Source organism: Coptis chinensis, chromosome 7 (genome assembly GCF_015680905.1).
Source record: "Coptis chinensis isolate HL-2020 chromosome 7, ASM1568090v1, whole genome shotgun sequence".
In the NCBI taxonomy this organism is placed as follows: domain Eukaryota; kingdom Viridiplantae; phylum Streptophyta; class Magnoliopsida; order Ranunculales; family Ranunculaceae; genus Coptis; species Coptis chinensis.
The window spans coordinates 56,157,852-56,181,616 of NC_141462.1; the positions used below are offsets into that span (position 1 = coordinate 56,157,852).

The following is a 23,765-nucleotide window of genomic DNA, read 5'->3' on the forward strand; positions in this document are numbered from 1 at the left end:
GTGTACTAGGAAATGCAAACCGCCATGATTTTTGAGTATGTTTAGTTTAATCCACCGATTCTAGAGAGATCCAGATGTCCGAGATTAGAACTACCTTCGAGAGAAGTATGATTGTAACTCAGCACCACCACCGGATTCCTTTGTTTCGTGAACTCAGAGGCCTTGTCTCACGCAAGTGGTTAGACTTGTTATTTGAAGAAATAGATACCCGCGTAAAGCGTGTTAAAGATGGAGAGATAAGGTGCTGGTGCTATTTGCGCACGAGCCATGGACTGCCATGTGCTCATGAATTAATTGAGTTTGAAGAGCAAGAGCGGTCCATCCCTTTGACTGCTGATAAGAGCCCAAAACTGTAGTTTTAACCCTGTAACAGACATACTTTTAGACCAATTATGTGAGTAATAATTAAGAGTTAACACTGATCACGTGTTTTTATGCATTTCAGGCTTCAAAGTCCATTATGTGCAGAAATGTGCCGCTTTAGCGAGATAAAGGAGCAAAGGTCGGTTACTAAGGAGTTCCGTGATTAAAGGCCAAGATTCAAGAAGACAAAGCCTTTCTAAAGCCCGGGCCAAAAGTTGAAAAGTCGACGCGGGCGTAAAACAAAGACACAAAGTCGAGAATTTCCGAAGGCCATATCTTTGGACTCGGACCTCGAATGGGGCCTACCTTATGTCAAAACGACCGCTCGGAAAGAGCTTTCCAATGGTCTAAGCCGTGATCCAATCAGAGGAGCAAAAGTGGACGAAAAGTCTGTTGAAGCCAACTGCAGCTGAAGAGGCCTTTTTGGACTGAAAGAATTGGGTTTTGGGCCTGATTCTCTGGCCCAAAACATGGCTCCAAGCCCATGCACGATTTTTGGATCTGAAAGTATAAAAACAAAAGCTTAGCTCTTTGTTAATGGTAGATAGGTTAGAGTAAAAAGTAGCCATTAAAGTAGCTTCTAGATCTAGTTTTTATTTAATTGTTTTTAACTAAGTTTAATTTCAAATCCAACTCTTATTTTAAATTAAATTCTTAGAATCATTGTTCTTAATTAGTTTGATAAATAAAATAGCTAGTTTGTCAATTTCGATTCTTGTCATTTACATTTGTGTTAGATCTGATTCATTTATTACTTGTTATTCAATTCTTAGTTATTAATTAGATTTTAATTATTATTTAATTTAGATCAGTAAATTTCAATTCTTTATATCATGTTTAGTTTAAATTTAATCAGAAATGATTGCGTAATGATTCTCGGCTAAACCTCCATTAGAGGGGGTTGAGAAGCCTTGATGAAAGCTTGATTCCGACTATCGTAGAATCGTCGTAATTTCCTTTCCACTCTAGAAATGATTAGTTCACCATGAGAATGGGTTTAATCGTTCACATGCTAGTTATAAATTGGTAGGAATGCCATGTGTAATTAGGGATTAGGAAGAACCAATTGTTCTGCGAAACAGTTCAATTCGGATTACGACGATTCGTCGTTAATAGGATTAAGTCGAGTTAAGGTGGAATCAATCCCCTTCTAACTCCTTATCATAGAATCAACGTAGCATTCCCTTAGTTGTCCTAATAGTTGACTAGTGCATCTTGTGGGTAGTTCCATCGTAGTCTAGTTGCCTTTTCGTAAATCTCTCATTAGACCTTAAGTAGAGTAATTACACGCGATAACAAGCATGCGGAAGGACTAGGAGTGGAACAAATCACTCTACTCCACTATATCTCATAGGATTGAGAGTAGAATCTTTGATAAGTATAAAGCATCATAAGATTAGTTTTAGTTTACTTACGTTTTGAGTTCAACGTTCATTTCGTAGGTAAACTAGTTAAATTTGATTTTTATCAAATGGCGCCGCTGCCATCTTAGTTTCACTTTCGCATTATTTTCGTTGTGTTAGTACTTTTCTTAAAGTCCCATTTCACCCACCCATCCGTGTTTGATTCATACTGTGGTTATCCGTTTCAACGTTGGAAAATTCTGGGAAAAATTACACTGAGCGCGACCGCGCCCTAGTAGAGCGCACCTGCGCCCTATAGCCTGGAACAAGAGCGCGACCCGCCCCCATGTGGAGCGCGACCCGTCCTAAAAACACTGTAATTTGAAAATTACCCGAGCGACATCATGCTTCTATCTGCATTAATTCGCCCTTTGTTAATTTTTTCGGATTTCGACAGTTTTGATTCGAACGTTGTTTTTTTCAATTTTTTCAGTGTTCTAACTTGTTATATACACTGAACACGCGTAAACAAGACGTTATTCATAAGCGAAGCAAGGACGCATTCAGGTATTCCTTTCTTCCACACCTCGCGATCTCCCCGTTAGAGGTTTATACTAGTATATCGTAATTGTTTGGAGTGTTGATGTGTTTAGCTAAGTTTGGTTTTATCCTTGTATGAGATTAAGGTCTAGCCGAACAAAAACACAGAACGTAATTACACAACAACGTCAACAAACAAGTCTATCTAGTATACCACCCACTACACCTCTAGCTACTATTTCACACACATCACGACACAATGCCCGATGAAGAAGAGACTCCTCTCTCGACTTCTACAAAGCCTTGGCGATAGCCCCAAATCTTGCATCGCTCTAGCGCAGACAAATTGGGGATTTCGAATCCCCAAATATTTTTAATTTGTTACCCGCTTTTCATGGATTAGACCATGAAAAACCTTATCACATTACGTAGGATTGAACAAGTCCTAACAACATTCCACCATCCTACGGTTGGTGCGGAACAAATTAAACTCGGGGTATTCCCTTTCACCTTAGTCGATAAGGGCGGCGTCTTGGTTAACCGCCCAAACGCCCTAATTTCGTGGACTCGTGGGCTAAACTTGTTCATTTGTTTATGGAACATTTTACCCACCCCCTAAAGACGGATGAGATGCTTTCCAAGATTCATTTCTTTCGACAAAATCCTCATGAATCATTTTCGTAAGCTTGGAATCGTTTCACCGATCTCCTTATAGAGTGTCCACATCATAATTAGCTTAAAGACACGTTAGTTTCGTGTTTTTCAAAGGACTTCTACACCACCATAAAGAAGTCCTAGACATAATGAATGAGGGTAGTTTCTTAAGTAAAGGAGCCTCAGAGGCATATAAATTTTTGGAAGATCAGACTAAGCGTAATAATAATTTGGGGGTAGTGACGATTACTCCCTCCGCTAGTTAGTTCTTCTTCAACAGTTTAAGGCTACCAGTATGTTTGAGGTTAAATCAGATCCTGAGCTTAAAACTCTAATTGAATCCCTCACAAAAAAGGTAGAGGCCATTTATGTACAACAAAAGCCAATCCCCGTCATGAATGTAAATTCAAATCCATGTAGTTTCTGTTAGAGCCCCGAGCATCCCGACTCATTAATCGGCCCTATTGCCTATGAACAGGCTTGTTCCATTAATAGTGAACCTAACCCCTTGGAGACAAAATCCCAACTTCGGTTGGAAAAATAACCAAAACGTCACACCTTAAGGGTACAATAATCAATATGTTAGGCCTACGCACGCGGCTTTAACCAAGCCTCACTACGACAAGGATTGTGGTCGGGGTAATTTTAATAATTATAACAACCAAGCTTAACCTCGACAAGGTCAAGCACAAAGTGAAGGTAATTATAATAATTATAATGCTAATAGAGGTATCGTTAGGTAAATAATAACTATCAAAATCCACCCATAAATAATTCACGGAAATAGTTCCACCACACCACCCGTGACTACTACACCCACACAACCGGATCGTCTTGACACCTTCATACAAGTGAGCCATTTTTTTCCAAACCATGGCTCAATCTAACCAACAGCCTTCTACAACTGTTAATAATTTAACCCAACAGTTGGCTCAAAATAAAGCCCAACCCAAAGGTGTGTTTCCAAGTCACTTAAATACCTAATCCTAAAACAACAAATACAGCCTTTGAGGTAACCGATAATACTAGTAAGGAACATGAAAATGTAGGTGAGCTAAAGGCCATCACCACTCTCCGTTATGGCAGAGTGGTTGATAACAAAGTAACTATGCCTATAGTTACCCCACCAGTAGCCCCTACACCTGCTATATTACTAGATACCCAAATAGAAACTGAAAAGCCTACCACTGTAGAGGTACCAGTTACAACACAACCTAAGAAACAGGAAGCCACGGTTAAACATCCAGGTAATACCATTGCTAAATATAGACAGAAACCACCGTTTCCACAAAAATTAGCCATGTTAACTAGGGATACAAATTATGATGAGATTAGGGATGTTTTCAAGAATCTAACTATAAACCTTCCCTTCCTCGAAGCTATAAAAAAGCTACCACACCATGCTAAGTTTCTTAAGGAATTGTGTACTACTAGGCGTAAGACCAATATACCAAAAGACGCCTTTTAACGTAACAATTCCCAACTTTATCCGAACATAATGGAATTGTTAAGTACAAGGACCCCCGGTCGCCCCATCGCACAATGCACCTTAGGAGATTCTTATATAATGACGACCGGCGTTATTAGACACGGGGGCTAGTGTTAACTTACTCACATTTTATTTGTATAGACAAATAGGTCTAGACGAGATGCAACCCACTAAAATGACGTTGCAATTAGCTGATCGGTCTATTAAGTATCTAAATGGCGTCGTCGAAAATGTTCCGTAAAAATTCAAGATTTTTACTATCCGGGCTGATTTTGTCATCCTCGACCACGTAAGTCGTTAACGACTCTGTCTCGATCATCTTAGGGCGCCCTTTTTCTCGCAACCGCCAATGCGCTCATTAATTGCCGTGATGGTTAAATGTCCATGTCTTTTGGCCATCTTGTTGTTGAAGTCAATGTTTTTAAAACAAAGACACAGTTACCCGATTCGCCTATGGATGGAGAGGTTAGCATGATCGAGCTTTGCTCGAGATTATTTCAACAACACGTTCGATAATCGTGATGCCCAAATTTCTTTCCTTTGGAAGATCAGACTCAACATTTCCATCCCTACACTAGTCGATACACATATTACGGATGAGGAGGAGATAGATGACTTTTCTCGAGATATAGAGGACTATCATAGTAACGTGGATATGACCAATCTAGATGAGCAATTCGATGAGTTTCTTAGAGCGGTGATGATTCACCCTATCAAGAACTACTTTGCACAACAACCACCCTCGACTTCCCTCCTTCCACCCTTTGAAAGGAATCTCGAAGTTTTGCTTTCGATTCTTTTGTTTCTCCCGTGCTCCATAATTTTTTAAATCCACCTAGTAAACAAATACTTCAGAAGGACAACCCATTTGACACCTTCATTTTCAGACTTGAGACAGTCCCTACACACATAATGAATGAGTTTTGTGCTAAAACCACATCCTCATTGTTTATAGGCTGTCTTTCTACAACTTACCCATATCCACCATATTCTCCACAACCATTCACTCTTCCACACTTACTCACTAGGACACCCTCTCGTTCAAAAATGAAAAAAAAGGTGCATGCTAGGTTAAGTAATAGGGTTATCCGACTTCGCTTTCATTTTACTAGGTTGCGTCATAGGAAATCTTGGTGCTTGATTGTGTTTGGATATGTTTTCTGTGATATTTATTTATGGAATGATCCACAACTATTTCAGTTGTTGATATATGGTAAACTGCATGTTCATACATACGTTTAGATAAAGTCTCGAGTAACTGACTATAAATGACTCAACTTTTGTGTTTGGTGCATTTCCTTTTATTTCCATATATTAGTGAGTGCACCATTAAGGTAACCGGGCCCTCCCTATGGAGTGTGTGGCTTTAAGTACCGGATCCTAAGTCCACGTTTGACATAATTCACGTTTTCCACTCTTGCATGTTTTCTCGGATTTTTGAGTCATGTTTCTCTATGGGGTGAATTATGTCTTTCTTGTTTATTGTTTTCTTTTTAAAATTAAAAAAAATAAATATATATATATATATATATATATATATATATAAACAAAGAATAAGTAATATAGGAAGTCTCGAATCGACTTTAAAAGACCTTATCGCTAAAACAAATTTTCTAAGCTCCGTTGTAAAAAATTTGTTTGGGGGTGGGGTGTTCGTGTTTCCGTCCTAGAATGTTTATGTCCCATTAGAGTTGTTTAGGCCATTTAATTGTATAATGATTCGGGTTGACATAATCCATGATTTTAGAGTCCAATTGTTCGCATAACGTACGTCATGCACGCACTTCGAGGTGTTTTCCACTATCTTATATGTCATCCACGGTCAGAATAGAGTGTTTTATGGATCATTGGATTGGAAATTCTCTCCTGATCATTTCCATAACTCATTCGAAAAAATCGGACCGGTAACGAAGCGGCAATTTTGATTTGAAGTTTCGCGAAAAATCGAAAAAAATCACAAATTTCGATTTGGGCTTGGGCCCAACCCGTGCCCACCGACAGCGCGACCGCGCCCTTACCTTAGCCAACTGTCGCGATCTTCTTCTCCATCCGCCATTAACGCCCAAAAGCTCAAACAAACTTAAAAAAAAAAAAAAAAAAAAAAAAAAAAAAACCTAAATTAACCCACGCCCACAATCAATACCCAACCCAAATCGACTCTAAAAGCTTCCCACCACAACCCCCACCGATTTACATCACCAAAAACCACCGAAAACTCCAAATTTTGGTGCTGTTTGCCACCACCACTCCACCACCACATTTGTTTGCTTTTCGGTTTGGTCGATTTAAATCCCACCACCACATCCCATTTAAACCCCCACTACATTCCAAACTTTCAATGGCTCAACAACGCCGAATTTTGCCGGAGCAAGCTTTTACCGGCGACCACTTCGCCGCTCTACAAAGATGACGAAATGATCACCGAGATCGAATAGCTTGTGGTAATTTCGATGAAGCCTATTACCACGAGGACTTAGTCGACGGTTCTACAATAACGACGGGGAGTTGGAAGGGACTAGGATTTTGTTGTGGTGGCTAAGAGGAGGAAGGAAGTGACGACTGGGTTGTTATTGAGATTCTAGGCATTCCGCCAGAATCCATCCGATGTCACCCCCGCAGGAGTCCCAACATAATGGAGTAGAGCCATTGATGAACGAGACATTTATGGAGGGGACTACAATGCGAGATCGTGATTGTGTTCGACGTGTTTTTTTTAGGACCAACCACCGGCCGCGTTTCTCGCTGGATTGGTTGGAACGCCCCGGGAAGGAGAAGGTCGGCGACATCGGCCCGAACTGCCTCCATATCTTATGGATACCGAGGAGCAGAAGCACGAAGTTTTGTATCTTGGAGTTTCGCTTAGCATGATTGGGGGGAGTAGGAAGTCCGTTGCCCCTCTCCCCGTGTTGATAACCAAGATCATGTTGAAGTTGAGAGCAGCCAAAGCATCGATAGACTTTACATCACCCTACACCGTAACCCGCACATCTATAGGGAGTGTGTCCAACGAGTGTGGAGGTTGGCCGAGGATAGAGAAGAAGAAGAAGAGGTCGGTGGAGAGGAGAATGCCGAGGAGGCCGGGGAAATCAGAATGCCTCGAGGATTTGACGTGTTTTGATGCGTAATGCCTTGGAGAGGTGTTGGTCGATGCGTAACGCATGGCTGTGATTCATCGTGGCATATGCTCGCTCAACACTATCTGCGAAGACCTCCGGACTTGACAGGCAACGATGCATCATAACTTCGAGGTCCGTACCCAGAGAGAGGACGAGAGGTGGGAACAGATGAGGGCCGAGCTAGAAGGCAGAAGCCGCCCGGAAGAGATGCTTACACGATTCCCACCTCACGGGGACTCTCCTTCCGAGGACACACCATCGAGACACGAGCGTCGTCGCCGGCGATCTAATGGTGCCGGCCCATCAGAGCCCGGGGAGCAGCCTCCGGATCAGGTGCCCTCCGCTACCAGTACCGGAGTAGTTAGGGATGGCATCGGTTGATGTTTTTATATTTAATTGTAGTTTCATTATTGTTATTTATTTTAATGTAAGTTTTATGTCCGTAATTTGATTTTTTTGTAGTGAAATGTACTTCAATGAAAATTTTAATATAATGGGTTATTTTCAAGATGTATGGTTGTTTAATATTGATCCCACCTTCCCAACTTGTTTTGCGGGTGGTTTTATCTATTCCAAAGATGATTTTTAGATAACCCTCGTGTTAGAATTTATTATGGAGTCAAGGTGAAAATATGGCCGTTTAGGCATATCCAGGAATAAGTATAAGGGTAGGATGAAATCTAGATTAAATAGGTAGATTCTATCATAAATTCAACATAAAAGATACTAGGTTTGAATTAGAATCAAGATAATGAGTTGTTTCCGTTTTCGGGTTTGGAAATTTTAGAATTTCCAGAAACTGCCGTAAATACTTTTGGCAACTTCCCGATCCGTTTTAGCAACTTAAAACCTATATAAGCTTCATACATTCTACACTCACAACTCACACTACACCTAAACTCTATCACTCACCTTTCACTCCCACGATTCCCACGTGTCGGCTCATTTTCCGAAGTTTCAAGAACTCCGAAAGACTTCTTTCGCTCTCTGAGAGTGCACTCGCTACCAGATATTTTTTCACATTTTTGTCGAGAGCGACTCGCTCCAAGCCGAAAGCGACCAATTCGCCAAACACGGAAATTTCAAATACTCAGAGCGCACTCGCGCCCTGACTTCCGTGGACCAGAAAATTTCCAGTTTTCTGTGGGTAGTATCCGGATCATTCGCAGCTATTCCAGAGCGTAATTTTGAGATGACATCTCCAACACTGATACCGGAACAATCTTTCGAAGATTTGTTCCAAAGCACTACGTATGGTGCTTGGTTTTCATGAGGCTTATCACATACGCTATCGGGAGCCGCTTATGGTAAGACCGGATGCACTTTATTCTCCAACACTAGCATCTTATTTTTACGATAACTGCATTTTCTTTAAAAGACCTTGTTCTCCATCAACATTGATAATGAACTAATGGAAATTACCAGGTTCTTGCTAGCATTTGTTCTTGGACTTGCTATGCCGCTGAAATACAAGACCCATTGTGCTATTGGGTAGATAATATGTATGTCTACACTTATGAGTTTTTGCATGAGTCGTATGGGGCGGGCATTTTCCATATCGAGGACCAAGGGGACTATAACGTCGCTTTTGGTAGCCTGTCCATGAACATAGGAACTGTTATGTTTTGGATCATGCTAAACATTTTAGGGGAATGGCGTTTTTTCCGTGGAATGATGCCACTTGCAGCGTTTTTCCTTGCTTTTAGCCATGGGACGATGTGTCATGACCTTCCCGAACCTTGATGTCTAGTTTAGCTCGATCCCATAGCATGAGGCATAAGTTCCTTCTTATGCCTATTCTAGTTTCCCCGATTATGCTATGTTTTTCCCGCTTTTTGTACACGCTTCACGGATTGGATTACGATCCATTAATCGCACGCACCCACCAATAGTATTATTCGATCTTTCCGCGGTAATGACTTGGCAAGGGTGGAGGATACAACCTCATCAGTTGCACCCTACACCCCGGCAATCAAGTGGCTCTTAATAGGTTAGCAATAATAGATGATAAATGGCGGGAAGCCGGCAAATTATCATGGCATGGCAGATCTAAAGGAACCTCACTTCTTTATGGAAGAAGAGGATGAGGAAGATGATGAGTAACGCGGGGAGATAAGGTAAGTTTCATTCTAGTTAGTGTCTGCTTATGTCCCAAGCAATTTCATTATTATTAACCCTATAATGGGTAGAACTCGTATAGAGTTGCGTCAGTTTTTATTTCCTTTATTAGTACGTTCTAACTTTGTTTTGCAGATGTTCCTGAATTTCACACGTTTCAATGGTATTTTTCTTACCCTCTTTATTTACAATGCTTTGAGGACAAAGCATGCTTCTTGTTTGGGGAGGGCATAGAAAACACGGTAATTAAGGCATCTGTAGGGATATAGATAGAGTTAATATGCATTTGTTTTCTAGTTAAAATTTTAAAAATTCAAAAATATAAATAAATAAGTTCATGCTATACACTTAGGAATAGTGGTATTGTTTTCCTTCTCTATGCTCTTAACAATCTAGAAGTCTCAATAGCTTTTGCATTAGAATAATTGTTAGAAACTTAGGTTAATATGTAGGTAATAATCTTTGCATCTATCTATAAATATATTACATGAGTATCTATGATTGTTAGCAAGAAGTTTTCAAATCTAGGCTAGAGTACTTATTCTACAAATCCTCGTGAGAATATAGCCTAAAAGCCTTATATGATAAACATTTGAGAAATGACACAAGGGAGAAGTAAAATCCAGGATAGAGAAATCACACGTCCACTTGCTTGATCACTATGCCATATCCTAAGCGAGAATTTAGGCCCTTTTTGGATCGATATAGCCAAAAATTCAAACCTATGAATTATTTTCCGCTAGTAAGCCCTCTCGAGCCTTTCTTTAGCCTTTCATAAACCACAATCCCTTTACCCTGTTACAAAAACAAAACAAAAAAAAAAAAATAAATCAACCTACCCAATTTAGAATAAGTCCGAGAATAGAATGAGGAAGAAAGAAGAAGAGAAAACTTGTGTAAACAAAAGTTAGTTAATTGCTTGAGAAAAAATAAAGAAAAGAAGTTTCCATCTAAGGAAAAGAAAAAAAAAAGAAATAAATAAAAACTCCAAAAAATAGAAGAAAAAGGGAGTCAAAAGCCAAAGAAAAGAAAAAGAAAAAATATGGCTAGGGATGGAAACAAAGTATAGAAGCAAAAAAGAAAATAACAAGGTTTTTCTAAGTTACATAATATGAAAACTCTATTATCTCAAACTTGTCCTTTTTGAATATCCATTTCCTTCCTTCTTAAACCATCTCCTAATCCCCGCAACACCTAATAAAGACCTCTAGCTCAATTAGGAATAGGTTAGTGTGATAGTAAGTGGCAGATGTGTTTGATCGACTCCGGCTTCCTTGTTGTCATAGAGATTGTAAGGTAAAGTGTGCCCATCACAAGACTAGAGTAAATAAACTTGAGTGGAAAAATCGAGTGTTGTATCTTGACTATTATTGTGAGAACCTAGTTAAGAACGCTTATTCGAAGTTTCAGAAACTAACCCGCTAGGCATTTCATAGTATTACTCATTGTATATATGTTTATTGTAGATGATTGATTATTATGCATATATTAGCTTAGGTTTCAACTTGATTACTCTATATGCATTGCTAATGAGAGGTATAGATAATTTAGAGCATGAATAAGAAAACAATAGTTTTATTTCTTAGTCGTTGTAGTATAGATGAAGTTTTGTGAGTACCTTCACTGGAAAACTCTCACGAGGTTATAACTCGGCCCACTAGGGAATTCCTAGTGGTTTAAGCGCCTTGTTGTGATATGGTCAATGCAATCGACTCAAGTAAACGAGAGTAGTTAGAACTCCATTTTGGTCACTTATTCTAATTTCTCATCTTTGCTTGAGGACAAGCAAAATGCTGTTTGGGGTGGTTTGATAAGAGCCCAAAATTGTAGTTTTAACCCTCAGAATGCACATACTTTTTAGACCAATTATGTGAGTAATAATTAAGAGTTAACACCGATTCGTGTTTTATGCATTTCAGCGCCAAAGTCCATTATGTGCAGAAATGTGCCACTTTAGCGAGATAAAGGAGCAAAGGTCGGTTACTAAGGAGTTCCGTGATTAAAGACCAAGATTCAAGAAGACAAAGCCTTTCTAAAGCCCGGTCAAAAGCTGAAAAGTCGACGCTGGGTAAAAAACAAAGACACAAAGTTAAAGAGAATTTCGAAGGCCATATCTTTGGACTCAGACCTCGGAATGGGGCCTACCTTATGTCAAAACGACCGGCTCGGAAAGAGCTTTCCAATGGTCTAAGCCGTGATCCAATCAGAGGAGCAGAAGTGGACGAAACATTTGTTGAAGCCAACTGCAGCTGAAGAGGCCTTTTTGGACTGAAAGAATTGGGTTTTGGGCCTGATTCTCTGGCCCAAAACATGGCTCCAAGCCCATGCACGATTTTTGGATCTGAAAGTATAAAAACAAAAGCTTAGCTCTTTGTTAATGGTAGATAGGTTAGAGTAAAAAGTAGCCATTAAAGTAGCTTCTAGATCTAGTTTTTATTTAATTGTTTTTAACTAAGTTTAATTTCAAATCCAACTCTTGTTTTAGATTAAATTCTTAGAATCATTGTTCTTAATTAGTTTGATAAATAAAATAGCTAGTTTGTCAATTTCGATTCTTGTCATTTACATTTGTGTTAGATCTGATTCATTTATTACTTGTTATTCAATTCTTAGTTATTAATTAGATTTTAATTATTGTTTAATTTAGATCAGTAAATTTCAATTCTTTATATCATGTTTAGTTTAAATTTAATCGGAAATGATTGCGTAATGATTCTCGGCTAAACCTCCATTAGAGGGGGTTGAGAAGCCTTGATGAAAGCTTGATTCCGACTATCGTAGAATCGTCGTAATTTCATTTCCACTCTAGAAACGATTAGTTCACCATGAGAATGGGTTTAATCGTTCACATGCTAGTTATAAATTGGTAGGAATGCCATGTGTAATTAGGAATTAGGAAGAACTAATTGTTCTGCGAAACAGTTCAATTTGGATTACGACGATTCGTCGTTAATAGGATTAAGTCGAGTTAAGGTGGAATCAATCCCCTTCTAACTCCTTATCATAGAATCAACGTAGCATTCCCTTAGTTGTCCTAATAGTTGACTAGTGCATCTTGTGGGTAGTTGCATCGTAGTTTAGTTGCCTTTTCGTAAATCTCTCGTTAGACCTTAAGTAGATTAATTACACGCGATAACAAGCATGCGGAAGGACTAGGAGTGGAACGAATCACTCTACTCCACTATATCTCATAGGATTAAGAGTAGAATCTTTGATAAGTATAAAGCATCATAAGATTAGTTTTAGTTTACTTACGTTTTGAGTTCAACGTTCATTTCGTAGGTAGACTATTCAATTTGACCATTATCAACTGCTATCGACCCCTTTTGGAAAACATTGTCTGCTTCTCCCAATGTGTCAGTGGGTGTTGGTCCCGATGTTGCACCTTCGATGGACTTGTTCATGAATAGGTTTGCAATGGTTTCTGAAGAAGAGAAGAGGGTTATGATTAGGAAGCTTATAGAGATTGCCGTACCAGAAAGTACATGGCTAGTACCGCCTTGTGAGGAAGCAAAAACCAAAGGTCGGCCGAAAGGTAGCTGCAGCAGAAAGCTTCAAACTGGAGATGATAACTCTTCAAAGCGAGATCCATCTCAATTTGAACATTCTCAACGTAACCATGAAGAGTGGGTCTCGTCACAACCAAACATTACGCCCACCCAAAACACCCACACTACACTAAGAAAGAAGTCTTCTCCAAAACTACCAACCCAAAACATCCACACCACACTAACAAATAAGCCTTCTCCAAAAACACCAAAAACAACCACACCAAGAAATAAACCTTCTCCCAAACCACCAAAAACAACCACACCATGAAATAAGCCTTCTCCAAAAACAGTCACACCACGAAATGTGAGAGATGGCTTAGACTTTGGAAAGACGAGGGGTCCTAAAGATTACAGGTTGGATATTCCTGAAGAAATGCATAAATACATTGTTAGAATCCATGACCCTGTTGGCGATGGCAACTGCGGTTATAGAGCTTTCTGCATTGTATTAGGAAGAAGTAAAAAAGAATGGCCATAGATGAGAAGGGAGTTGTACGAAGAGCTTACTGACAACCTCCCCCTTTATTATACTTTGTACAATCAAAGTGAGATTTTATATTCGATGAAGGAAATCCTACATGAAGAAGGTTATGCACCCTTAAATAAGTGGATGAGCATGCCTTTTGCTGGATACTTATTTGCTTCAAGATTTAATATTGTCCTTATGCATTTAGGAGCTCGCTGATTCTTCCTTCTCATCTTGCCTGAGAACCCAAGCAAATCCTGAAAGAGTGACCCAAGTGTTGGGTAGCACATGTTGGTGGAAATCATTTTGTCAATGTTGAACTTGTTGAAGATTGTCCCGGTTCCTCCAAGAATGCCAATGGCTTAGAGCTCGATATGATATTGCTGAAAGTTGAATTTGGCCTTGACAAGAAGGCAATTGAAATTTATGGCATTGAACATTCCCAATTTAATATGGGAAAAGGAGCTCGTTGAAGACCCAACAGTACATATTATCGACTAAGTTGTTTGTATGTTGTCGATATGATATTTTGATGTAATTTGTATTTTGATGTAATTTGGAACAAGTGTAATTTGATTTGATTTTTATGTTATCAATGTTAGGGCTTTTATTTGATTTGATTTGGAAATCGAAAGTAATCGACTAAGTTGATTCGACGGCAATCGAAAGTGATTTTGAAATCGAGCGATCGACTAAGTGATATATTGATGTAATTTGATATTTTGATGTAATTTAGAACAAATATAATTTTATTTTATTTTTTTGTTATTTGGAAATAATGTTAGGGCTTTTATTTGATTTGATTTGGAAATCGAGTGATCAATTAAGTTGATTCGGACGGCAATCGAGTGATTTGGAAATAGAGCGATCGACTAAGTTGATTCGGACGTCAATCGAGTGATTTTGAAATCGAATGATCGACTAAGTTGATTCGGATGGCAATCGAGTGATCGACTAGTTGATTCGGACCGCAATCGAGTGATTTGAAATAATGTTCATATGTTGTCAATAATGACCGAAACTACACGGTCAAGTCGTTTGGCTTTAATACCAAACGACCCAGCCACATCGTTTGGCCTTTAGACCAAACGATGTGGTCATGTCGTTTGGGCTTTAGACCAAACGATGTTTCCATGTCGTTTGGCGTTTAGACCAAACGATGTGGGTGGGTCGTTTGAGATTAAAAGAGAACGATCTGCCGTGGTCGTTTGGTATAAAGGAAAAACGATCTGCTGAGGTCGTTTGGCCTTTATGCCAAACGATGCGGCTGGGTCGTTTGGAAAAAAAAATTTTCAACATTCGTTTTGTTTTTACAACACTTTCATATTAATCAAATTCCACTTTTCCATTCAAACATCAAATATCAAACACTCTTATTCATCAAATTCATCCATTCATATTCATCAAATTCCACTTTTCCATTCAAACATCAGATATCAAACACTCTCATTTATCAAATTCATCCATACATATTCATTAAATTCCATTCAAACATTAAACATCATTCATCCATTCAAACATCCAACATTCATGCAAACATCATATCCATCAATTCATTCGAAGTTAACAAAATTACAAACCCTAAAATCAAAACAAATTACATCCATCAAACTAAATTACAAAGTTACAAACCCTAAACTAAAAAACAAATCAACTATATAAGCCCACCAATGTACTTGCACCTAGTCAAGTTATGCGCTGTTGTTGAAGGAGGACCTTGCTTCCTCCGCATATCATTCCCAGCCAATTGCAGACCTCTCTAGCAAACGACTGGTTTCATCGATGACGCCGCTCATTTAAAAAGAAAAATCAAGATAAGTTACCAATCGAATGCAAAACTCACGCTTAGAGAAAACTCAATTAAAAATCACAATACTTACAATCGGTGAACAGTTAGGCGTTGTCTCCGGGGAGGGATGAATAGGAAGAAGCTCGGGGTTCACCAAAACTACATGAGAATTCCTCGCGATACCAAGTCATGTAGTTTTGATGACACTCCCATGGATAATTTTAAATAGGTCCTCGGTTGCAGAGTCGATCCGCGTGATTCCGCCACGACTCGATAAAAAGTGGCCCAATATTGGTCCAAATTTCACCTCATACCCGTCCCCGCCACAGTTCTTGTTCTCCAATTTGGCATTGGAGGATCTTTAGGTACAAGTTGCACGTGACCTAACCGACGCACCACCCCTTGCGGCAGTAAACAAAAGCTCGACAATGTTGAAAACATAGCAATCCCCTCAAAAATGCAATATCATCGATCGGGTTTGTATCTCTGATATTTTTGTAGGGATGTCAAACAACCTGAAACAAAATCAAATGTGTCATTAACAACTCTAATGATCAATTACTAAAAAATAAATATAAACAAACTTAAATACCAAATTGTCATTGAATTTAATACTTACATTGAACTCATTCAAATCATCAATTATCGCTCGATAAAACTGCAATGCATACGTTGTGTCGTAATAGTGTGGAGCGACTAGGATGTGTCTATGAGCACACGGCTGAGACGAGATATAGTTGAAGTTTGGGACTGTCTTGAATACCGGAAAATACTCATAGATCCATGCCTAGATATACACAAATAGTTAACATATTGATAGAGTAATAAAATTAATATTAAAAAAAATAAACTCTAAAATACTCAAGTTTTACCTGTAGAAGAGTCATATAGCCTGTAACCCCTTTCACCTTCACACATGTGGCAGCCTGAGACCTCTATATAAAAACGCCAAACTTGCTGCACCCCATGCATACTCTTCTATCTCACTGAATTTCAACAACGGCCTCATATAACATATAGGCACTCCAGTCCCAGACTTGTTAGTAAAAACGGCACATCCAAAGAAAAACGGAATAAAAGCTCTAACAAATCCGTTGAACATTCCGAAACTCGAGGCCTTCTACCACATTCCCAAAGCAATTGTCACATATAGGGCTATCATGAACCTTGTTGTTAAAATGCTTCCGGATGAATTCTAGCCTTACTTTTGAAGTGAACTCGCTAGCTTCCATCTCGCCCTAATCAAATCAATAGGGAGCCCCATACCAAGATGTAAGAGATTTATCGATTGTTGTAAGTTCAAATTCGTCCCCTTGCACCGCTTCTTCCTCTAATCTGTGACTCCACAGATTTGGACAACATCGCCCAAAGTCAGATCATCTCCTAACTGGCATATGGAAGGTGTTGGTCTCCGGATGCCATCTCTCCACAAACGCAGAGATCAATGGTGGATCCATATGCTCGTGATAACCTTCCACGAGATCAAACAACCCAATCCTTCTCAACCGCATGGCAAATCTGGGAGACCTTTCACATTCATTTTGAAATTCCATTGGGATAACTTCGCTAAGTGTGAAACACACTTCAACGCCCGCGATCCTCCTGAAACAACCGAGCACGCATTAGATATATATGAACAGAAACAAAAGATTTTGTAAAAGAAAATCAAAGTACACAAGAAAAACAAAATATTACCCTTCTCTCCCAAACATCGTGAGCGACATGCACCCCATAGTCATACAACAACTCTGACTCATACGGGCCTCCCCCATACACACCTCTTTGAAACTCCAAATCATCATTGGATTTTCTTAGGAAATCCAATACCGGAGGTGCTTCTTCCACTGGTGGTACGTCTTCTACCACATATTCTTCAACATCAACATCCTGCTCATCCTCCTCCTCACTCTCCTCACTCTCCTCTTCTACTATATTCTTCCCTTTGTCTAAACCTACATCTAAACCTACATTAGTATCACTATCTACACTATCTACACTATCTTCACTAAACGAATCAACCTCAGGAACCTCAGGAACCTCTTTTTCCAAATGGTCCCTCTACGCTATCGATGGATTAAGCCGTCTGCCGCCTATGTCTTTTTCTTCCAACTGCATCACCGCTAGAGGAACCGCCACCAAACAATTTCTTAACACCCTTGAATGTAGTTTTCGCTACATTCTTTCACATTCTTTGATCGAGGACCCATCGCTACAAAGAAAAAATAAAATAAGTATTAGTAAACCATATTTAAATAAACAATGTACAAAGAAAACCACTAGAAAAAAGAGATCATCCCAATTAAAACTAATATACTTATAAGATTGCTATGATAACTCCAAGTATATATGAAGAAATAGAATGAGTTACACTATCCAAATTTTATCAATTTTGGGCAGAGTTTCCTTTGTTTAGTCAACATTTTCAGATACTTAAACATGTCATAACTCGAAATCAATAATGACATCCTTCCAACAACCATATGTACATAACACCCTATAAAATATTCAACCCACAATACAATTTATGTCCCTCGTCAAGCATAGGGGAAACCACCCAAAAAACCACCTTGATTGTACATTCAAGAATTTGATAACCAAAGAAAAAGCTTCTCACCTATAATGCTTTACCGCTTCAGTTTTGTTCCCCTGTATCCAGATCTTAAGCAAGTACTCGTAAAAGCTGCATGTGATCAAGGTCATTACTCATTAGTCAAGACTCAAGAACATAAGCAATATGAAAGGTGAGTAACAGAATGTACAGAGACACTAATCATAAAATGGTAAAAGTATCTTCTCTTATAACATCAAGCCCTAAAGGAAAATACTAGGTATGAAAGATGAGCACTATGAAAGTTTAGCAACAAGATGTAAAGCAACTCATTTTTTAATTTTCAAACGGGGCCCTAAATCACATGTTTGGGGGTATCACCATGCTACCCCCTAGGGGGTAGCATCGCTAGTATTTCTCTAAGCGTATTATTACTAAAATGGAGAACTTTATAGAATGTAAAATAATCTCTAACAAAAGTAGCTTCAAGTCTTCAGCTTATGCAAATTAAATGCAATCCAAGTCATATGCTGCAATATGACTCCTCGTGTCATTTCAATGCTAGGTCTTCTATTTATTCTGTTAATTGACTTGACTAAATGAGTGATAGATGTCGGTAATGGCACTAAAAGTATACTCGAGTCGTACTGCAACCTAGCGTAGTTCTTACAACAAAAGTCGTAAAATCACAAATATATATGTAGGATAATGGCTGGAGATAGGATTATTAATATGCTAAACAAATTGGCTAATATGGATAATGACAGATATAGTGACGTTATTTTATTGGTTGGTTTAATATATGGGAGGTAACCATTGGTTAATACCATTTATATAATATAGTTGAAGTGTCTATACATATATATATACTTACTTAATTTATATTTATCACATCATTTTTTTGCTAGGTATTATATCATATCACACTACCCTTCCCTTTCTATAGTTTAACTTCATTATTTGATCCTTCTGTTCGCAAAGCAACTCTCCTCCAACTCTTCCTTCATCCAAATATATATACATTTATTTCCAAGTTGATAAAACCATCTCAATCGAAACCATCTCGCTTAGCTTACGGTTGAAGTTTCTCTTGAACTTTGGCTCTGTCCTTGAAACGGTAGAAAGGAATGAGTCCGGCCTTAAGCGGGCTACTCGTAGGGATTCTCTCCTTTTATAATAGCACCCATGGCCAACTAGACAGTTAGTTAAGTAGTTAGTTGACACCTGTTCTTCTCATGCTATTTGTGGACTACTTGAGAGAAGTGGAAAGCAAAAGAGTTCATGATCCTTTTGATGAGACCATGAAGAAAAATGGAAGGTGTGTTTTGGTGCAAGGTCCAATCATTGTTGGTCGCCCATCAGGTCTTGCTGTAGCTGCCTGCCTTAAAGAAAGAGGAGTTCCTAGTGTGATTGTAGAGAGGGCTAACTGTATAGCTTCATTGTGGAAGAGCAAGCTAGGCTTATGATCGACTACATCTTCACCTTCCGAAAAAATTATGTGAGCTACCCTTCATGCCATTCCCGACGAAGTTCCCTACTTACCCAACTAAAGGGCACTTTGTGGACTATTTAGATGCTTATTATGTGAGTAAATTCGGTTTAGAGCCACAGTTCAACCAAACAGTAGAAAGTGCTGCCTATGATCACACTCTTGGATCATGGAGAGTGAAAACTGTGGGATTGGAGGAGATTAGTTACCTTAGTCGGTGGTTAGTTGTAGCAACTGGAGAGAACTTAGAGGCTGTGGTTTCAGTGATTGAAGGAACGAATGACTTTGAAGGTCCAGTTCTACATACGAGTTCGTATAAAAACGGTGAAGAGTTTTCTGGAAAGAATGTTTTGGTTGTGGGATGTGGAAGCAGGCGTATGGAGATATGAACCTCCAGCGCTATAAAGGGAAGCTCAATTGATTACTCCTCAATCACATGGTTCTATGATGATTCCTTGAGAAATTATAAGGTAAGAAAAAAAAGGCTTCAAGAGTCAGCTAGGGCAATTTGAATACTTTAGGCAATCTAGACTCTGTTAAACTCAAAGCAATGAATTTTTCAGTCATTTGAGCTACGGTGTCACGGATGTGACCAAGACTAGTTTCTATACTCAGTCTCTGGAGAAGAATTTCCAGTGTTCCCTTTAAGTTTATAGTGGAAATATAGTTTTCCACCTATATAAGGAGTTCAGACAAGCAATATATTGATGGCACAAAGACCAAGCCAATATGTATAGCGTGAAACGCTAGAACTTTGTCTTAGGAAACCTCGCTACCCCAACAGATCCAAGTAGTCAGGCTCCAACTGAGCTATGTCCAAGACCTGTCCTAAAGTCGTTGGGAACCCATGACGCACCCTGGCCCTGGTATTGCACCAAGAAAGTTTCTTGATCTCTCATTCAATACTTTCAAATGCTACACTTGATCTCTCATTCAATACTCTCATTACTTACACATGTGTGTGTCATCCTTGCCCGGGCAAGGATGACACGCACAAATCGAGAAATGGTCCAAATTTTTTTTCCTTAAAAATTACAAAAACGATCGACTTCTTTCATTAAGTAAGTTTTCTCTAAATTAATGATTTTTAACATTTATTTGTCATTTTCATAAGCTTTTAAGCAGGCAATAATCTGTAAGTGATGATGACTATTATATACTGATATATTTTTTTTCTTGTTTTAAGTTAGCTCAAGTTATTACATATCAAATAAACATGGGTTTCTCTTCAAGTTGGGATGGTACACTCTCGCCAAATGACTTTAACATCGGTGCAAAGAGCACTCGCGGAGAAATGGAAAGTAATTTATCCCTGTGTTTCCTCCATGGGCATGGGTTCCTTGTCCAAGGCCATTGGGGCTGCTTCACGTCGGTGGAAGGTTATTTATCTTTGGAGGGTTTGTTGTCCTAAATCTATTGAGGTTAGTTATAATTCCTTTTTGAAAATTCTACTTCTTCTCTTTTTTCTGCAGAATCAAGGCTCTTACTGAGGGTGAGATTGACAATGGAAGCTCTAGCAAAGAAGAGGCTACTTGTCCCTGAGAGGAAGAAGCATTGATGATGCAACATTGGTATACCTTTCAGTTCCTTTATGATTATTTTGTTTGTAAGAAATCTGATAGTTTATATGCCATTATTGAAGGACCAAAAAAGAAACTCGTGCTTTCTACAAATGTTGTATAAACTATAGAACAAGTACAGGATCATTTTTAGTTGAATTGTATGCCAATTCATCTTTTTTGTCCTCTTTTTAACTGATGGCATAACCAAGTTTTTTCTGTTTATAAGGTTCAAAGAAATGATTGGGCACTCATCAAATTGGATTGGGCAACCCCTCAAAAAAAATATATATATATATATCGAGCTAATGTTGTTATAACTTGTCAATAAAGTCAATAGAATTTGACAAAAGGAGATAGACATGAAGTGCTTGTCTACCAACTTAAAGTGTACGAAGATCAAGACCTGAAGACCAACAAATTGGATGGAAATCTAAACAGAAGTATAAATCCACACTAGAAATAAAAAATGCCAAACGAAACAATATTCTCTACCAATAAAAAAATGCCAGACCACTACCAATAGTTTTATTGTTTATCGCTTATAGTCTGCTACTCTGTTTAGAGGTAAAAACCTAAAAGTTCCAAGCAAATGCTCATTGCTCAAACAAAGGATAGGAAAAAAAAATGTTGAGAATTTCTACCTCCAAATATTCAAAAGCTCGACTACGCCCCTCCCTAAAAATTTGAACAAGACCTCCTTTCTCGCCACCTCATACACCTTCTTCTGATAACTACAAAACCATTAAAAATATATCAATTACCAAACCTTCTGGGATCAAAACTTTTAACAGAATGAGAACCATTTTGTTTCTTAAAAACTGGTTCTTGACTAACAACAACCATCTTGGTTTGTGATTGCATGTCTTCAAAACTCCTTTTATTTTTACTATTATTATTTTCTGCTATTATGGAAGAAATCTTTTAGAACTAAAACAAGACCAAGGAATAAATCAAGGAATGTGTGATAACCCTTAAAAAAAAATCTTTTGTTGTTCACTTTCAATGCATTGATTCTCTTTTTCAGTTTCTCTCGAAGAAAATATATAGGAAATTCGAGCGCTCATTTTCTCATACTATATAAAGATGAACAAGACAAACATCACATTCCCATAACTCATCAAATTAAAATTAAGAAGAACTAACCTGAATTAATTAAAACATCACATTCCCATAAGGAGAGACTTGCTGGTCGGGGTGTTCGACGATCGTGGTTTCTGCGTGTAGGCGAGCAGCTGGAGCCAAAAAACGTGAGCTCCCCTTTCCGCTTCTTTCTACTTATTTCTCAAAGTAAAGCAAGCACCCTTTCTACAAACCTTTCGGGTTCAATTTTGCTATTGTTTATGGAACTGAACTGTTTTAATTGGATTGTTTATGGATTGTTTCAATTGGATCGTCGAAGGTTCAATTGGATTGTTTCAATTTCGCGATTGGATTGCTTCAATTCGGATTTTGGATTTTTTTGGTTAGGTTTCGCGATAATTTGTCGAAGGGTTTTGGCGAGAGAGATGACCGAAGGAATAGATTTTTCCGGTTTGCGATTTGGTGGGGGGGTGTACTGGGCTTTCTTGTTTGGACTTTGTTGTTTGGGCTTGGGCTGGAGGCTGCCCGATCTAATTTCAGTGGTGCCCAATACAGCACCCTTTTATTAATAAGGAAGGGTAGGGGACCTCGTTAACAACCTCACTTACCCAAAAAAAAAAAAAAAAAAAAAAAAAAAAAAAAGAAAAATATATATATAATTGAGTAAAAAATTTAGTTGTGAGGTTAGCTTGCAAAACAGTGAAGGTTAGATGGCAGTAAGCGTACTATAAAAAATGAAGTACATACCATGGAAAGGCAAAGCTTAGGAACATACTTGAGAATCATAGATATGAGAATCAAAGTTTCTTCGTTCATCACTCATTAAAACGTATGACCATGTTTAAAATCTAAAAACAATATAACAAATGGAAATAGTAGTTGCATAAGAGACTTGATAGACCATAACCAAGAAGAACTGATAGAGTTTAATGTGCTTTTGGAGGACCAAGCAAAGGGGTTGGAGGATGAATTTATTGAAACAGAAGTGGTGACATGGCAGCTATTTCTGAACTAGGGGGTGACAGAGCACCAGGGCCTAATGGTTTTCAAATGAGTATATTCAAAAAGTGTTGGCATTTCTTTAAAAAAGATATCATTGTGAAATACAAGAAGAGAATTATAAAGACCAATTAAGCTTTTCTTATTCATTAATGGTGGTTTACAATGTTTCACCGTTCTCTCTCTTTGTTACAAATAATAAAATGCAGAGCTTCTCTCTCTTAAAAGTGTTGTGTGTGATGATTGTTGTGGAATGAAATTGAGCCCTTTCTTCTCCAGCACACTTCCCTCTTTTATAGTTGTTTCCACATGTGCTTCCTCCAATAACTTTGTGACATGTGTCCATTCCTTTCTCACTCTTTTGTACCTGCAATTTATGCAATGATTGAAATAAGGGCAAATATTGTTAGTGTACGATATTTGGCCATCACATTGCCCTCTCTCGAAAATTTCAAATTTTATGAGTGAAAATTTGAAGATTTCGAGAAGCAATAGAAAATAAACTTGAAATTCGTTTTTTTTTTTTTTTTTTTTTTTTTTATTTATTATTACTGTTCACCCGATAATGTTCATAGATATTGTGCATCTGATACTATTCATCAACACCATTCATTTGATAATGTACATCGACACTGTTCATTCGACATCGTTTATCGAC

At 38.4% G+C, this 23,765-nt stretch overlaps 1 long non-coding RNA gene and 1 pseudogene across 1 annotated transcript; one reads left to right on the forward strand and one right to left on the reverse strand.

The window, feature by feature from the left end:
- Positions 1-15,863: 15,863 nt before the first annotated feature.
- Positions 15,864-16,434, reverse strand: LOC147488060 (uncharacterized). The gene is made up of 3 exons (XR_015201071.1): positions 16,302-16,434; positions 16,049-16,216; positions 15,864-15,944 (listed from the first exon to the last, which is right to left on the reverse strand). It is a non-coding gene; the product is annotated as an uncharacterized LOC147488060 (long non-coding RNA).
- Positions 16,435-19,278: 2,844 nt separating this feature from the next.
- Positions 19,279-19,855, forward strand: LOC147488061 (indole-3-pyruvate monooxygenase YUCCA2 pseudogene; annotated as a pseudogene).
- Positions 19,856-23,765: the final 3,910 nt, after the last annotated feature.